At 34.0% G+C, this 16,658-nt stretch overlaps 1 long non-coding RNA gene and 1 pseudogene across 1 annotated transcript in view; both read right to left on the bottom strand.

The window, feature by feature from the left end:
* LOC121037872 (uncharacterized) overlaps positions 1-16,658 on the bottom strand; it is a 69,295-nt gene that overhangs the window by 45,270 nt on the left and 7,367 nt on the right. The window lies entirely within an intron of this gene.
* LOC121037871 (transcription factor BTF3-like) lies at positions 15,073-15,954 on the bottom strand (annotated as a pseudogene).

Genomic DNA, 16,658 nt, shown 5'->3' with positions numbered 1-16,658 from the left:
GGGCCTTAGAATGACGTTGTGATTGCAAAAGGCAGAGAAGTGATCTAGAAAGGCATCGGGTCAGTGATATATTTTACCTTAATTAAAAATGCATAATATGGAACAGCAGTCTTTTGCAAAAGTACATAAAACAAAAGGTACACAATGCATACCTTTACACAGCTGCCTAGAACATGGAATAGGAAGGAGAATGGGAGTGAAAAATTGGGTTGAAATAGAAACAGGTATTAGATGGGACTTACACAGAGAAACAAATATGCTTAATTGAAAACTCTGCACCCACTGTCATGCATAACTCTACCTATACCGACGTCTAAGTCCATATCTGCATCCATAGATACCACTGTTTAGAAAGTTGTGTTCATGTTGACATTGGTGAGTGGCTGGATAAAACCAACTTTGAAACCTTCCTTGTTAACAGTCAATAAAAGGAAACTGTGAACAGCATAACCTGTTGGCTAATGTGTACTTTAGTTCACTTTATAACCCCAAAATAAAATTTAATTTTGTTTCTACAGTCAGCATTCACTTATATTCATCACACATTTATTAACTTGTTCTTCATTCCTTTCATTTTACAAAATTTCCCATTTTCGATTATTGTCCTTCCATATGAAATACAACTTTTAAAATATTCTTTAAAGAGGTCTTTTGATGGCAAAATTTCTCCATTGTTCTAAAAATAAATTTTTTGTTGCTCTATTATGAAATGTAATTAAGTTTTAAGTGGAAAGTCATGTTTTCTAAGAAAATTTATATATGTATATATATATGTATGTTATCCCACTGATAAGAAAACAGCAGTAAATGTAACATTTTATCGGAAGACATTTTATCATCTTTCTTCCCTTCCCCTTTACCCCCACCTTCTGCCACTTCTATTTGTTCTCTAGATCTCCTCTTTCTCTTCTTGAATTTGTGTTTTATTGGGATGTTCTAGGCGTAGATTCATTTTTATTTATCCTTCATGGTTTTATTGGGATCTATGGATCAGAATGTCTTATAAGTTGTGAAAATTTTTCAAATCTTATTCTTCAGATGTCCTTCTGATTACTTTTTTTTCTTTCTTTTTTTGTGTAGAACTCTGATTAGATACACTGAGAATATAGCTATGCTTTCCCAGTTCTGTAAATGGATCAGAGGGAGGTGCTCTCCTCAATTGAATGCCTACTTTGGGTAAATGCTGGCTTTTGTCTTCTATGTTTCACAAACTACCACAAAATGTATACTGTGCAGAGACCAGAACAAAGTGAAGTATTGAACACAAAGATAATTTACTGAACTGGATAAACTAAAGTTTCAGTTTTCATAGGTTCAAAATTTGTGAAGGTGACATTTGCAGGTTTGGTCGGGGTATAGGTAAGCAGAGTGCGAGAAATGAGAGTTCCTCTTATTCAAATTTTAAATATTTAAAATGATATGTAATTATTGAAATGTATATATGCACATTTAATGTTTTTGCAAGAGAATGTGCTTTGTACCGTTTAAAGTAAACTCATTTTGGTTTACATTCTCCATGAATATGAGTAAGTCTTTTAGAGACTGTTTACGGCCACCTGACAGCTTACCACTTTCATTTAAATCTAGCTCTAAGTTGCTTCTGTTTATATGTGAATACGTACACACATACAGACATGCAAAGACACACTATCTCTTAAAGTGGTTTAAAATTTCACTTTCTGGTAAAATGTATAATGATACCAATAAGAATGAACATGTCAAAAGGAACAATGGTTCTTAGCATAAAATGAAATTGGGTGTAATATTAAAAGCTGCTGTAGCTTAGATCCATGATGTTAAAATGTTTTTGAGGTGATGGAATAAGTACAAAATTTGGGGGGAAGGGACAATGGTGGTAAGCAAAATGAGTGCTGTGAAAGGGCTCTAATTAAAAACATCTTAGGGAGATTTGTCATAACTCATGTGCTTGCTCCCTGCTTTACTTTTTAGAATATAAAACTGACTTGGAAAAGTAGAATGGAGGTGGAAAATGAGAAAGAGACATGCATGACATTTTCTGTTTTGTAGAAGTATTTACTCTATTTAAAAATATGAAGTGAATTTATGCTATAAGAATAATTTATTTCCACAAATCACTGTTATTTATCTTTGTGAATAGTATGCATATGACCTCTCACTAAAAATTGGATGAATAACCTCTTACATTACTTAGTAGATATGCATGTATGCATGTGTGGTTTTGCACCTTTATGCTTTTGTTTGTTTTCCTCGGTTAAAGCAAATAAACATATAAATGGGCTTTATATAACTATTCATCCTGATATTGGTTATAATAGTTATAAGTAGATGAGGTTTTAAACTAAATCTAAAACTCACCCACCCTTCATAATTAATACCAAATTTGTTGATGCAGTAATGCAGTTCTCCTTGCCCATCATATTTTATGAGGGTATAAGGATTGAAGTTACCTTCTCTGAGTCCATTTTTAAAAAACATATGTGGCTTTAGCAAATTAAATCCATGAACCTCCACCGTCAGTTTAACACATAGTTGACATTGTCTCACAATGTGAAATTTGCTCACCCAAAGTAGAATGTGATATAGAGAATAATGAGTTTTTAGATTGTTTGTTGGCAGAAAAGTGACATGCTGGAAATGATCTGTTCTATGTATCCAATAGTATTCAACTGATGTTCAATGAAATTTAGGCCAGAAAAGATATGGAAGTCATTAGTAAATGAATTGAACTTGACAGTTCCATATATAAACTGCTCTAAATGTATCTAGATAGAGGCGGCATTGACAAATAAAACCTATTTTTTAAAAACTTGAACATACCTTCTTTCTCAATTGTATAAAGCTAGAATGTAAATTGTTGTGTTATAACTAATGTATGCAATAGAGCTACATAAAAGCTCTAAAATTAATAATAATATTAGTAATATTATTATTCAAAAAGATAATGTATTCTCTGGTTATTTGAAACCTTCAGTCATTAAGTACATCATCTAATATTTATCTTATTGAAACACGTATGAATAAAATCTGGAAATCACGGCACCTTGTTTATTTCTTCATCCACTGATTTAAAAGAACCATCAAGATTGCTTTGGCTATTTGGGGTCTTTTCTGATTCCATACAAATTTTGGGATTATTTGTTCTAGCTCTGTGCAGAATGCTGGTGTTATTTTGATAGGGATTGCATTCAATATGTAGATTGTTTTGGGTAGCATCGACATTTTAACAATATTTGTTCTTCCTATCCAAGAGCATGGAATCTTTTTCCATTCTTTTGTGTCTTCTTCAATTTCTTTCATAAACTTTCTATAGTTTTCAGTGTACAGATTTTTCACCTTTTTGGTTTGATTTATTCCTAGGTATTTTATGGGTTTTGGTGCAACTGTAACTGGGATCGATTGCTTGATTTCTCTTTCTGTCGTTTCATTGTTGGTGTACACGAATGCAACTGATTTCTGTGCATTGATTTCATATCCTGCAACTTTGCTGAATTCATGAATCAATTATAACAGTTTTCAGTGGAATCTTCTGGGTTTTCCATGTAGAGTATCATGTCATCTGCAAAGAGTGAAAGTTTGACCTCCTCCTGGCTGATTTGGATGCCTTTTATTTCTTTGTGTTGTCTAATTGCAGAGGCTAAGACTTCCAATACTATGTTGAATAAGACTGGTGAGATTGGACATCCCTGTCTTGTTCCTGACCTTAGGGGGAAAGCTCTCAGTTTTTCCCCATTGAGGATGATATTAGCATTGGGTTGTTCATATATGACTTCAAGCAATACTACAAAGTTATAATCATCAAGACAGTATGGTAGTGGAACAAGAACAGACACTCAGATCAGTGGAACAGAATAGAGAACCCAGAAATGGACCCACAGACGTATGGCCAACTAATCTTTGACAAAGCAGGAAAGAATATCCAATGGAATAAAGACAGTCTCTTCAGCAAGTGGTGCTGGGAAAACTGGACAGAGACATGCAAAAGAATGAACCTGGACCACTTGCTTACACCATACACAAAAATAAACTCAAAATGGATGAAATACCTACATGTAAGACAGGAAGCCATCAAAATCCTTCCTTTGACCTTGGCCTCAGAAGCTTCTTACTCAACATGTCTCCAGAGACAAGAGAAACAAAAGCAAAAATGAACTACTGGGACCTCATCAAAATAAAAAGCTTCTGCACAGTGAAGGAAACAATCAGCAAAACTAAAAGGCAACTGAAAGAATGGGAAAAGATATTTGCAAATGACATATCAGATAAAGGGTAAGTATCCAAAATTGATAAAGAACTTATCAAACTTAACACCCAAAAAACAAACAATCCAGTGAAGAAATGGGCAAAAGACATGAATAGACACTTCTTCAAAGAAGACATCCAAATGGCCAACCGACACATGAAAAAATGCTCCACATCACTCATCATCTAGGAAATACAAATCAAAACCACAATATATACCACCTTACACTTGTTAGAATGGCTAACATTAACAACTCAGGCAACAACAGATTTGGCAAGGATGCAGAGAAAGAGGATCTTCTTTACATTATTGGTGGGAATGCAAGCTGCTGCAGCCACTCTGGAAAACAGTATGGAGGTTCCTCAAAAAACTAAAAATGGAACTATCCTATGACCCAGCAATTGCACTACTAGGCATTTACCCAAGGGATACAGGTGTTTTGTTTCGAAGGGACACATGCACCCCAATGTTTATAGCAGCACTATCAACAATAGCCAAAGTATGGAAAGAGTCCAAACGTCCTTCGATGGACAAATGGATAAAGAAGATGTGGTATATATATGTGTGTGTGTGTGTGTGTGTGTGTATGTATATACAATGGAGTATTACTCGGCAATCAAAAAGAATGAAATCTTGTCATTTACAACTACATGGGTGGAGCTGGAGGGTATTATGTTAAGTGAAATTAGTCAGTCAGAAGACAAAAATCATATGACTTCACTCATATGAGGACTTAAGAGACAAAACAGATAAACATAAGGGAGGGATACAAAAATAATGTAAAAACAGGGCGGGGGACAAAACATAAGACACTCAGGAGAACAAACTGAGGGTTACGTGAGGAGTTGTGGGAGGGGGGATGGGATAAACGGGTAAGGGGCACTAAGGAATCTACCCCTGAAATCACTGTTGCACTATATACTGACTAATTTGGACATAAATTTAAAAAAATAAATAATAAAATAAAAATAATAAAAATAAAAAAAGAAACACTTCAAAATAATTAGCATCAGTTGCTTTTTATACATGGAAATAAAACTTACTTCATCATATGTGTTAATGATTCAATCTTAAAATTTATGATTCCTTAATTTAATTTTTCAGGACAATTTTTTTATCATTCTCTACAACTTCTTTGTATAAGATATAATTTAGATAATTGTCTTTGGTTACTTTATATTGTTACCACTAAAACCTTCTCTATTTTGTTATCTTTCTTGAAGAAACTAATACACAGGAAGTAAGAATGTTTTGACCAATGTAAAATGGCAAAAAGTTCTTAGAAAATACTGGTTAGTTCATACCCTATTAAATTTTTCAATTTAGATATTGCACTGAGTATCTAAGTTGAATATAAATTGATATAAAATAATATGGCTGTAAAGTTTTTCTGTTTTTTTTTTCCCTTGGGTGTTTAGTATAACATTAACAGAGACAGTTAAATATACACAATTATACAATGCTACTTAATTTTACATTTAATAGTTAGTAATTATAATTACAAAGGATGGCCTGGCTAGGGCTGATCAAATGTCCTCTTCCCTGGGGAAAAGTGAAATGCAACATTATGCAAATTTATTTCACAGTGGCTTCTTGGTGATTTTTTTTTTTTTTTCAATTCTTGGGCCTTTTTACCTCTATCTTCTCTGACATGTGTTCCTTCATGCAGAAATACCCTTCTTTTCTAAATTTTTGGAATCTCTTGGACATTGGCATTGTTTTGATTAATGATCTCATTTTTATTCATTCTAGTTAGATCTTGCTGAACAAAAATGTCCTTTTCTTAACTTTAGCAATGACTTTTTATTCTTAAGGTTACCACTGAGGCACTCAAACATTACTCTATGCAAGTTCTCAGACACCTTTATAAAACAGAGCTTTAGAACTCAAGGCTCCTAATCAGCAAGTCCTTTCTTTTTGTTCAATAAGAACATTTGCTATTAAGTAGCCGAATTTAGAAAGAATTTTACTATCTTTATTTAATCTACACAATAAAATTGGTCTGCTAAATTCAACATTATGATCATCATACAATGAACACATTATCACTCATAATACCTCAAATCCATAACCATGCATGTATTTGTTCTGTTCATTTTTACTCTAATGCCTTTCTATTTTCAATCATTATATTTAAAAAGATGAACTTAATTCCTTACTGTGTCACATAGTGTTTTGGATGTATTAAATATTTTATATGCATTATAGTGAGACATATTTGATATTCTTGTTTGGTGAAACCAAGGTAAATTGGAAAAATTTGTTTAACCTCTCCTTCAGAGGAATTTACCGAGCATAATCAAAAAGAAGAGAACATGACTGTATTTTCATTGAGATATGCACATCTACTTCCCTGTAACCTGATGGAAACATTCAGAGTTGAATTATATTTTATGTTTGTAGGTTGAACAAAAGGTGTTTTTTATATTATTTAGTTTTCAGGTACTGTATGTATTCACACCATTAATTATTAATTATTCATAGATTTGCTTAATAATTGTCAAGGCTTTATTCTGAGTTGCACTGGACAGGGGCATGTCAATTCATTTCTTTTGTCTGTCTGCATCCTCTATGTATATTGCTGCAGTCAAATTGCTCAAGAAACCATGGCATCAATTGTTAAGGTGGCTAAACGAACTGCAGTATTCTCTAGCCAATGCATTTTTCACAGAAATGTTACAATATAGTGACTTTGATCTAAAGGCAATTTAAATATAAACAAATTCAATATTAGTTCAGCTACAATCTGTCAATTATCTTCATATTTCCTATGTGAATACATTTTCTAATATAATACAGCTTCTATGAAACAAATAGTGCTATTTATTTTCATGCTTTATCTTAAATATAAAATATTAACTTTCTTGTAAGCAATCACTGGTACAGAGAGAACATTGGGAAACATATTGGAAATTAACATAATTATATCAAGAGTTCCCTAGCGGTCAAGAGCATTAGTACTCAAATTGCATTATGAATATGCAAATCCAATATTTTTGATTTAGGTCATTTGTCACTGGTATCAGAAATTGCAAGTCACTGCTGGGCTGTCTAAACTTCTGAAAGAGCTTCAGATGACTGGTGACTTAATTCAAAAGAACCTTCTGGTACATCAACAATCTATCTGAATTGTATAAGATCCACTGATAGGCAAATTTCCTTTATGTTCTCACTTTGTTTAAGCACTAGCACACAATCCCCCTTTCCATTCGTCTTACATTTTGGAGTGATGGAAAGGCACTGAATGAAGAGCAATTCCTCTGAAACTGGTCTTTATCAGAAGCAATTATATTTGGATAAAATATGAATTCAGAATCAAACTTACATTCAGTTTGTTCACCTAGCTAGTGCTTATTCCTCTGTTGTGCAAGGATCATTACTTTTACACTGTGAGTTTAGATCATTAATTTATTAATTTTTAACTGTGATTACAGATATTCACCTTGCAGCTGGATTTATACAGCATGCAAACACTTGTATACGGCATAAAATTTGAACAGGTCATAAGTGCAGAAGTGGTGTTGCTAGATACTTATCGCATGCCATGACAAATGGGTGCAGCTCAACGAATCGGATATTAGAATGTTATTTTGCAGCATACTTCAGCCACTTCTGTAGAGACAAGGCTGCCGTTAGTTGCATACTAAATATTGTTCTGACTTAGATCATTCCATCCAAATATAGACAGGTAAAAGAAAGGAATTAAACTAATAAGTGATAAATAATTTTCAAGATAAATAAAAAGAAAAAAACAATATTGGCTACAAATTTGCCTCTCTTCAGGAACTTACCTGTTTCATAACTTTGCTGAATTATATGACCTCTCTAAGATTTATTTACAGGATGATTATGAGAATTAAATAGTATTCATACTAAGCAATTAACAGCATGCTTGGTATATAAAAGATACCAGAGAACACTTACAAAATAAGTTTATTGTTATAAAACTGTGTATTTTTTGGAATAAGTAGTGCCTAGTGTTTTGAAATTATCCCTCCAATCTCATTTTCTCTTGACATCCAGCTCACTCACTCCCACTGCAGCCATATTGGATCTCTGTGCTTCTTGGACACTCCAAGTATTCACTCTTCACAGGGCCTTTGCCTTCAGCACTCTGTCCCCATGCAGCCATGTGGCTCACTTCCTCTCTTCTGTCAAATTTTTGCTCATATCACACTCTAGCAATGAGGTCTCCTCCTGGCTACTCTTTATACCCTAGTTACAGTGCTTTTGAAGTCTTTATAAAATAGCAATATGCTCACACCTGGCAGTTTATAATCTCCCTTACCTAACCTGTTTTTTTTTTCTTTTTAGTAAATTTTACTGTTTAGCTTATAATAAATTTAATCATTCATTCATTTATTATCCTCTTCTCCCACTCCTCATTCCAAATAAAACATAAATTCCATAAGGCTAAGAAAATTATGTTTCCTTCAAAGCATTTTCTCTAGCATCAACAGTGCTGGACAAAATCTATATTATTTTTAAATGAATGAATAAAGAATAAATGCATTTTTAATTTTTACATATTAGACATAATTTAATACTATACTTAACAATATTACCTAGTCTCTATCTTTTAATCCAGAACAATGCAAATCTAGATTCTTTTATCCCAGGGATAGATTTTCACGTGTTCATCCATTAATTATTTTTAAGTTAGGGCTTAAATTATAATTTTCTTTTTGTTTAATGAATACAAAATATGTCTGTGGGCTTTATCCTTACAATAAACAGCTACTCTCTTGCCCCATTTCTAGGAAATAATAGGTATTGATCTGTAGTCTCCATCTGGAATCAAAAACTAAAGGTAACTTCTCAGGAAAAAAAAAAAGATCGTTCAAGAATGACACACTCAATTCACACAGTATTTATCAAGTACCTACTATGTTTGCTATAGCTCTAAGAGCTACAGAGAAAATGAAGATGAAAAGAAATACTATATCTTTGAACATGTTTAATATTTTTGAGAATACGAGAGGTACATGATAACCATATAAAAGATCTTAACAAGTCAACCATTTCTCCTTTCTTTTCCTAATGTCTTGCTTATGTACTAAATATATTCACAGAGTAAACACATTGAGAATCTCAGTAAGTTCAATAAAAACCTCAGCTCCTCAACAGAATCACTACCCTGGGGCTGTTTGTAGTTTCCAACATACAAAAGTCAGTACAACATTAAAATTAGATGATCTAGGGGCGCCTGGGTGGCGCAGTCGGTTGAGCGTCCGACTTCAGCCAGGTCACGATCTCGCGGTCCGTGAGTTCGAGCCCCGCGTCGGGCTCTGGGCTGATGGCTCAGAGCCTGGAGCCTGTTTCCGATTCTGTGTCTCCCTCTCTCTCTGCCCCTCCCCCGTTCATGCTCTGTCTGTCTCTGTCCCAAAAATAAATAAACGTTGAAAAAAAAAATTAGATGATCTATATTAAAAATCTGTATGAATGAAAACAAATAGCATCAAAGGGAAAATGTTTATCAATTGGGTACCCAATCTTCACAGGAACTTATATTCCTTAAAAGTAAATTTAATATTGTTAAAAGATTTTTCAATGATTAAAGGAATTCAAAAATGTTTATTGTGGTCTCAGTAAATATTACTAATATAAGAAAGCTTTGATTTTTTTAATTAATTAATTTTAATAAGCTATATTCTTTAGCTTGCACAGAAGACCATGATGTTTTAACTGAAAAATGGTCAGAGTATTTCCAAAAATCTTGTTGGTCCTAAAAATGTTCTAGATATGTTTATTCTTTTTGGTAAAGCGTCATGTAAACTACTACTCATAAATATGTCATAAATGAAGGACATGGCACAAGGTGAGAAGTTCTTAGAAAAGGAAGTGTGTAAAACCAACCTCAATAATGAAAGACCTTTCTAAGCACTCTTAAGTTATTTTCTTTTTTTTTTCCTCCAGCATATACACTTCTTAGATCTAGTACATCAGCATTAACTAATAATTGCCTTTACTTTATGTTTCTCAATATAAGAGAAACATACAAACATACTCACCCTTAACCACCATTAAAAAAAATGTTGCTTAAAATTTATCAATCAAATCTCAAATTGACAGACTTACTAAAATTAAAGATTCTGTCATAATGGAAAGCTCAAATCTGTTTCCTTATTCAAAAATAATAAAGTTTTCTTGACTATTAAAAAAATGATACCAATTTCTCTTATCATGTAATTACTTCAGTTGCCTCTACCACACACTTTTAGCAAAATTCTACATCGTCCTATCTTGCTGTTAGTTATTTTATTATGTTAATGTCATTTCACAAGATGATACATTTTTTAAAAACCTGTTAGCTTTATAAACCTATATCTCAATTGCTTATTCTTTATGAACCAAAAAAGTTTGTAGTATTCCTTTTAAAGTGTTTGCTAGAAGACAGGAATCAGAAGATAAATAAGATGTAGTATCCTGTCTCTCAAAGATCCTCAGGATCATCCTACAGGTGTCTCTGTGTTCTTTGAACAGGCCAAGGTCTTTTCCTACCTCAGTATTTTTGCACTTGCTGCTCTTACTTCCCAGAATGCTCTTTGATTGGACACCATCAATTCATCCATATTCCTATCCTTTGGTCTTAGGACATATCCTTAGCAGGGTCTTTTCTGATTGTTTTACAGAAGATTGATGCTTTGAATATGCTTCACTCAGTCACATATTTTGTCATATATTACCCAATTTGTTAATTTCATGACATTTCTCACAATCTGCAGTCATCTTGTTTATTTACTCTAACTTCTCCTTACCCCATGCATGTGAACCCTGTTAGAAAGAGAACATATCTCTCTTAACTTACTATATTTTCTCGCTCAAAACCTGTGCTGACACTCAATAAGTGTATTAAATTAATAAACAAATGTTGTTAAATAGTTTGAGGAAACAGTTACTCTAAAGGAGAAAGCTTTATAAAGCAAAGCTTTAGAGACTTCATGACATTTAAGTTGATTGTTACAGAGTGAAGGGAACACTTCCAGGTTGAATAAAACTCATTCACTACTTCATAGAAGTAAAGAAAAACCTATGATTTAGTGGAAGTATGTTTCTATTATTAATACATGAGACTTTAAAGGATTTTCTATCTTAAGAAAATATAAATCATTTGGACCAGAAAACTCAAACTATTTAGGGGGGGGAATGTCCACAAACTGCAAGGAAGTTGAAATGTTTGTCATTTGTCACTTAAATTATTTTAAGATTTTGTGGTGTGCTATACCATTCACTGTCAGTCATGGAATTATTATTATTGTTGTTGTTGTTACTGCTATTTTCAAAGTGACATAAGTCTACTGTAAGCAACTTCCATGCCAAAGATTTCTGCTGTGACATTACTCTTCACGGGGAAGGAAAAACGCCCTGCATAGCATTGTCTTCTACTCTGCCGCCGTCAGATATATTGGGTGGGAAATGTCATTAGGTTTTCTTTCCAAATCTCATTACCAGCAAGGAGTATATGTCAGGCTGAATAGCAAACATACCAGTTACCATTACAGGCTGATATCAACCCAAGGTAAAGACAGGCAGCTTTGGCCAGCAGTCCTAGGTAACAGATTTTGCCTGGTGAGATCTGATGTCTTATTCTATCCCACTACCATTGACATTATATCTATGGATGGAAACAACAGTAGGATTTTTCACCTGCTGCTTCATCTTGCCAGTGATGAAACAGTTACATGACTTGTAGTTTTTCATTAAGGAAAAGAAAAATGGTATTATTAAAGAACAAATACTTCAGCTTTTGGAATTATAAATTAAGAGTGTAATGTATATCTCTACCTATATTAATCTATGTTTAGTAAGTCAATATAACTTAAAACCAAATTTTATTGCACCTGCGAAAACAGCATTTACTATAATAAATTCTACTGTTTATAGTGATTTTTTCTGTACCTTGCAGAGTAGTTCCTTTATAAATATGTTTTCATTCAGAGTTAAGTTCACAATAGAGTAAATTTTAACATTAGGAAATGTTATTGGGAGTCGAAATGCCAAAGATGTACATGAGGTGAAAGCTCAAAGGAGTGTAATTACTGGAGAGAAAATGATCCCATCTACATAAAATGCAGGGCCAGCCAGTGTTTCCGTGGATAGCAGTATTTCCATTGAACCATAGAGCTACCTATTGCTGTTGGCTTCTTTCAGAAGCACTCTCAGCTTGGTACTTAGAGCTACAAATTCATGGGCAACTTCTAATGGTCACAGACATACCTCTGGATGCAGCGATTGCATTTTGCTCAGCGCGTGTTTCTCTGAGGGATAGAAGAATTGATAGAATGAGTATTCTAGCTGGCTATCTGCTTTAGAGAAATTGTATTTTGGTAGAGAAGATTTGCATTTGTGTCTGATTATCAGAGATAATCTAATAATGCAAACTGTTAAAGAGAAATAGATCCAGACACTTGTTGAAGGCAGTAAAGACAAATTTTATCTGGTACTTTTTCAATAGGAAGGAGAGATTTTGGTGTATCACTGAGCTCAACTCTAAGTTCAACAAGCACAATTTGGAATTCGTGGCCAAAGAGAAAAGTGACAGGGTCAGTAGATGGAAATTTTCTAAGAGGAGAGAATCATGAATAGGGAGATTTTCAGTAAGTTGGCTTAACAAGATTCATGCTAAAGGAAGACCAAAGTGATCAGATATCAAGGGTTGTAATGAGGACTTTAAACAGATATCAAGGGGCATCAGATATCAACAATGCAAGCATTTGGGGGAGATTCTCCTTATACTTCCTTGGCAAGATTCTTGCCAAACTGGGCTAAGCAGGCTGAGGACAGGTCCAAGATGAAGCCTAATTGAAAAGAGGACTAAAATTGGTCAGTGAGACAGTCTTCATCAAAACTCACATATCAAAGTCAATGTCCAAATTGGAGCTCTTTTTTCCCCCTCCTAAATCTGTTTCTCCCCAGCCTTTCATTTTATTTAAGGATACCACCAACCATCTTGTTGCTTATATAAAAGTCTCTGAAGTCTGATCCATTAGGAAATCTTGTGAGTGCTACTCAACAAGTATATTTTGAACTCTCTACCTTCAATGACATAACCCTAATTCACAATACTATCAGTTCTCACATTGTTTTCTACACTTGCCTCCTTCCTGGTCTTTCTTATTCCATTCCCACCACCCCAACCTCCCAGTGAGAAAGTGTTTTAAGTGTAAACCAAACTCTGCTCAGACTTTTTAATGGCGTATGCAAGGAGAATAATAGCCAACATATTATTGAGTCTGAAAAGACCCTGCACAATTTGACTCCAACCCAGCCTCCAATATCAATTTCTTTCTACAGTCTCTTCTTCACTTTTGATGCTCTGAATATGCAGCCTCCTTAGTATTTTCATTAATATTCAACAAGCTTTGCATTTGCTGTTCCTTCCTCCTGAAAGTCTTACCTTGGCTTTTTGCAAAGTTCCCTGACTTCCTATCATTCGTGTCATAATTTAAATTAAAATGCCAGGCAACTTTTTGTATCTGCTTTATTCTGCAGATTAAGATTTCTAGATTCTTCCTCCTCTCAATACCTATCACACCCATCTTAGTCACCTTGGGCTACCAGAAAAAAAGTACCATGGGCTGGGTGGCTTAACAACAGTTATTTATTTTCTCACAAGTTTGAATGCTGGGAGTCCAAGATCAAGATGCCAGTATGATTGGGTTCTTGTCAGAGCCTTTTTCCTGATTTGCAGACTGTTGCCTTCTCACTGTATCTTCACATAGAAGAGAGAAAGCAAGCCCTGGTGTCTCCTCCTCTTCTTATAAAGGCATATTCCATCAGGATGACTCCGCCTTCATGACCTTATCTAAGCTTAATTACCTTCCAAAGGCCCCACTAAATACCATCACACTGAGTATTAGAGCTTCATTATATGATTTTGGGGGGAACATAAATGTTTGGTCCATAACAGCCAAAGTTAACAAAATTGAAAGGATATGAAATCCCATCTCATTTAGACCAAACTAAAAATAAATGATTGCATATTAAATATTAATAATTAAACCCTCAAGTTTTCAAATTGCATTCAATCACATTTGAATGTGAATGAATCACATTTGAATCACATAGCAAAATTGTACAGCTACCCTTAGCATTCAGTACACATACACATATACATGTATGAACACCCATTTCCTCTGATCTTACTCTACATTCTCTGTAAAATCATTCCAAGGAATAGGCAATGTCTTTCCTGCTACTCCAGGATTAGTAAACTGGTATGCTCTCTCTCTCTCTCTCTCTCTAGATGTAGATAGGTATAGATATAGATATAAATATCTATGTGTGTGTGTGTGTGTGTGTGTGTGTGTGTGTGTGTGAGGGGGGAGATTCTGTCTTTTTTTTCAAGTTTCATTGAGAAATAAATGACATACATCACTGTATCAGTTTAAGGCATACAACATAATAGTTTGATTTACAAATATTACAAATATGATTACTACAGTAGGTTCAGCTAATATCCATCTTCTTATATGGATACAATAAAAGGAAAAGAAATAAGGGGAAAAATGTTTCTCCTTGTTGTGAGAACTCTGAGGATTTACTTTCTTGTGTATATCACACAGCACTGTTAGGCATAGTCATCATGCACATTACATCCCTAGTATTTATTTACCTTATATTTATAAATTTGTACCTTTTGACCACCTTCTGTTAATTTCCCCCAATTGGTTGTTTTAATAAACCAATTTAATACAAAATTTAACTTGGAACATTGATGTATTTTTATTAGATAACACATGTGCATAATCACCTTACCCAAATAAGAACTATTAGGTATATTTATAGGGAGAAGGTAAACAATGACTTAATAATTTTAACCATCATTACAATAATGACTCTGTTTACTCTTTTTTTTTTACTAGGCAAAGAACTTTATTAATCTTGTTTCAAACCTTATTCCCAGGCTTCTTCAGCTTAATTAGCTGCAAAGAATGAATTGTGTATAAGCAAAAACTGAAAAGAGCTGCAGTGTCCAAGGGGCTTGGGATTAAAAATATTAGAGATCTAGAATTTATCAGATCCATGAACAAAATTTTTAAAAAGCAGTCATAATATAAAATAGCAGCTCCCAGTAACTTCTTCAAGTTTTATCTTCTTCAGAAGTTGACTCATCTCCGTTTGCTTCATTCTTGGAAGCGTCATCAAAATTCTCCCTAAGATCTGGAACTTCATCATCATTATCCCCTCCGGTAGCAAGTGGTGCCTTTCCATCCACAGATTGTTTGTGCAGAGCTTCAGCCAGCCTTCTTAACCTAGTCAGACTGTCTGCACCAAGTTGGTTTAAGATAATGGGCAGCATTTCTGTCAGCTGCTTTGTCTCAGCGCGGCCTGTAATGGTGAAAGTGTTCACTGCCGGGGATGCCTGAACTTTAGGGTTGTTAAAGTGGGTCACTGTTCCGTGGTTTGTGAACATACTCACTTCTTCAAAACCAGAGATATTGTTTACCCCTAACTTCTTTAAGGAGAACTGAAGTTTTTTTATCATCTGCTGTAGCTGCTCTATGAACCACCTTCTTCTTTCGGGGAGCACTTCCTTTCCCACCAACGCGCACTTGTGCTTGCAGTTTGGTGAGTTTCTCTTGGTTCTTGATAGTTTCTTTCATCTTGTTGGAGCAGAAACGGGACCGCCCTGGGACTAGGGTTGGCGCTCAGGGGGTCTCGGGTGGGCCAGCTGAAATTAGGCGCCTAATTCTGTTTATTCTTCTGCAAGTATCATCCTAAACACTTTTACATCACATTTTTTGTTTGCTTTAAATTGTTCAGTACACACACAGGTACACAGAAACACAGTTTTATCAGTTTCCAAGAGGGGTGTTGAAAACTGTAATTGTGGATTTGTTTATTTCTCTTTTCAACTCAGTTTTTATGTATTTTTGAAGTTTTATTTTTTAGTGTGTACACTTTTATGTCTTCCTACCTGAATTGAACTTTTATTATTATTTAATGTCCTTCTATGTCTCTTATAATTTTATTTGTTCTATGGTCTAATTTACATATAGGTATATATATATATATAGCCATTTACGTTTGTTTTAAATTAATGTTTTAAATTAATGTTACATGGCATTTATTTTTTCCATTCTTTTACTTTCAATTTGTCAATATCATTGAATTTGTAGTGAGCTTCTTATAATTTGAATATATATGGGACAGTTTTTAAAATCCAATGTCTGGTTTTTGATTTGTGTATTTATATCTTATACATCTAAAGTGATTACTGATACGTTAGTGCTTTACTCTGCCATTTTTATTATTTTCTTTATTTCTTGTTTCCTCTATTCAAGACTTCCTGTGTGTTACTTGAGTAGTTTTTTTTAAAGATTTTGTCTTGTTTTATCCGCAGATATTCCTCAATTTATGATAGGGTTATGGCCCAATAAACCTAGTGTAATTTGAACATATTGTAAGTTGAAAGCACAGGTAATACACCTAA

The sequence above is a fragment of the Herpailurus yagouaroundi genome, unplaced genomic scaffold, assembly GCF_014898765.1.
Source record: "Herpailurus yagouaroundi ecotype Mexico unplaced genomic scaffold, PumYag 164, whole genome shotgun sequence".
NCBI classification, from domain to species: Eukaryota; Metazoa; Chordata; class Mammalia; order Carnivora; family Felidae; genus Herpailurus; species Herpailurus yagouaroundi.
The sequence above is the reverse complement of the archived record's forward strand: the minus strand, read 5'-3'. Positions and strand labels throughout refer to the sequence as shown.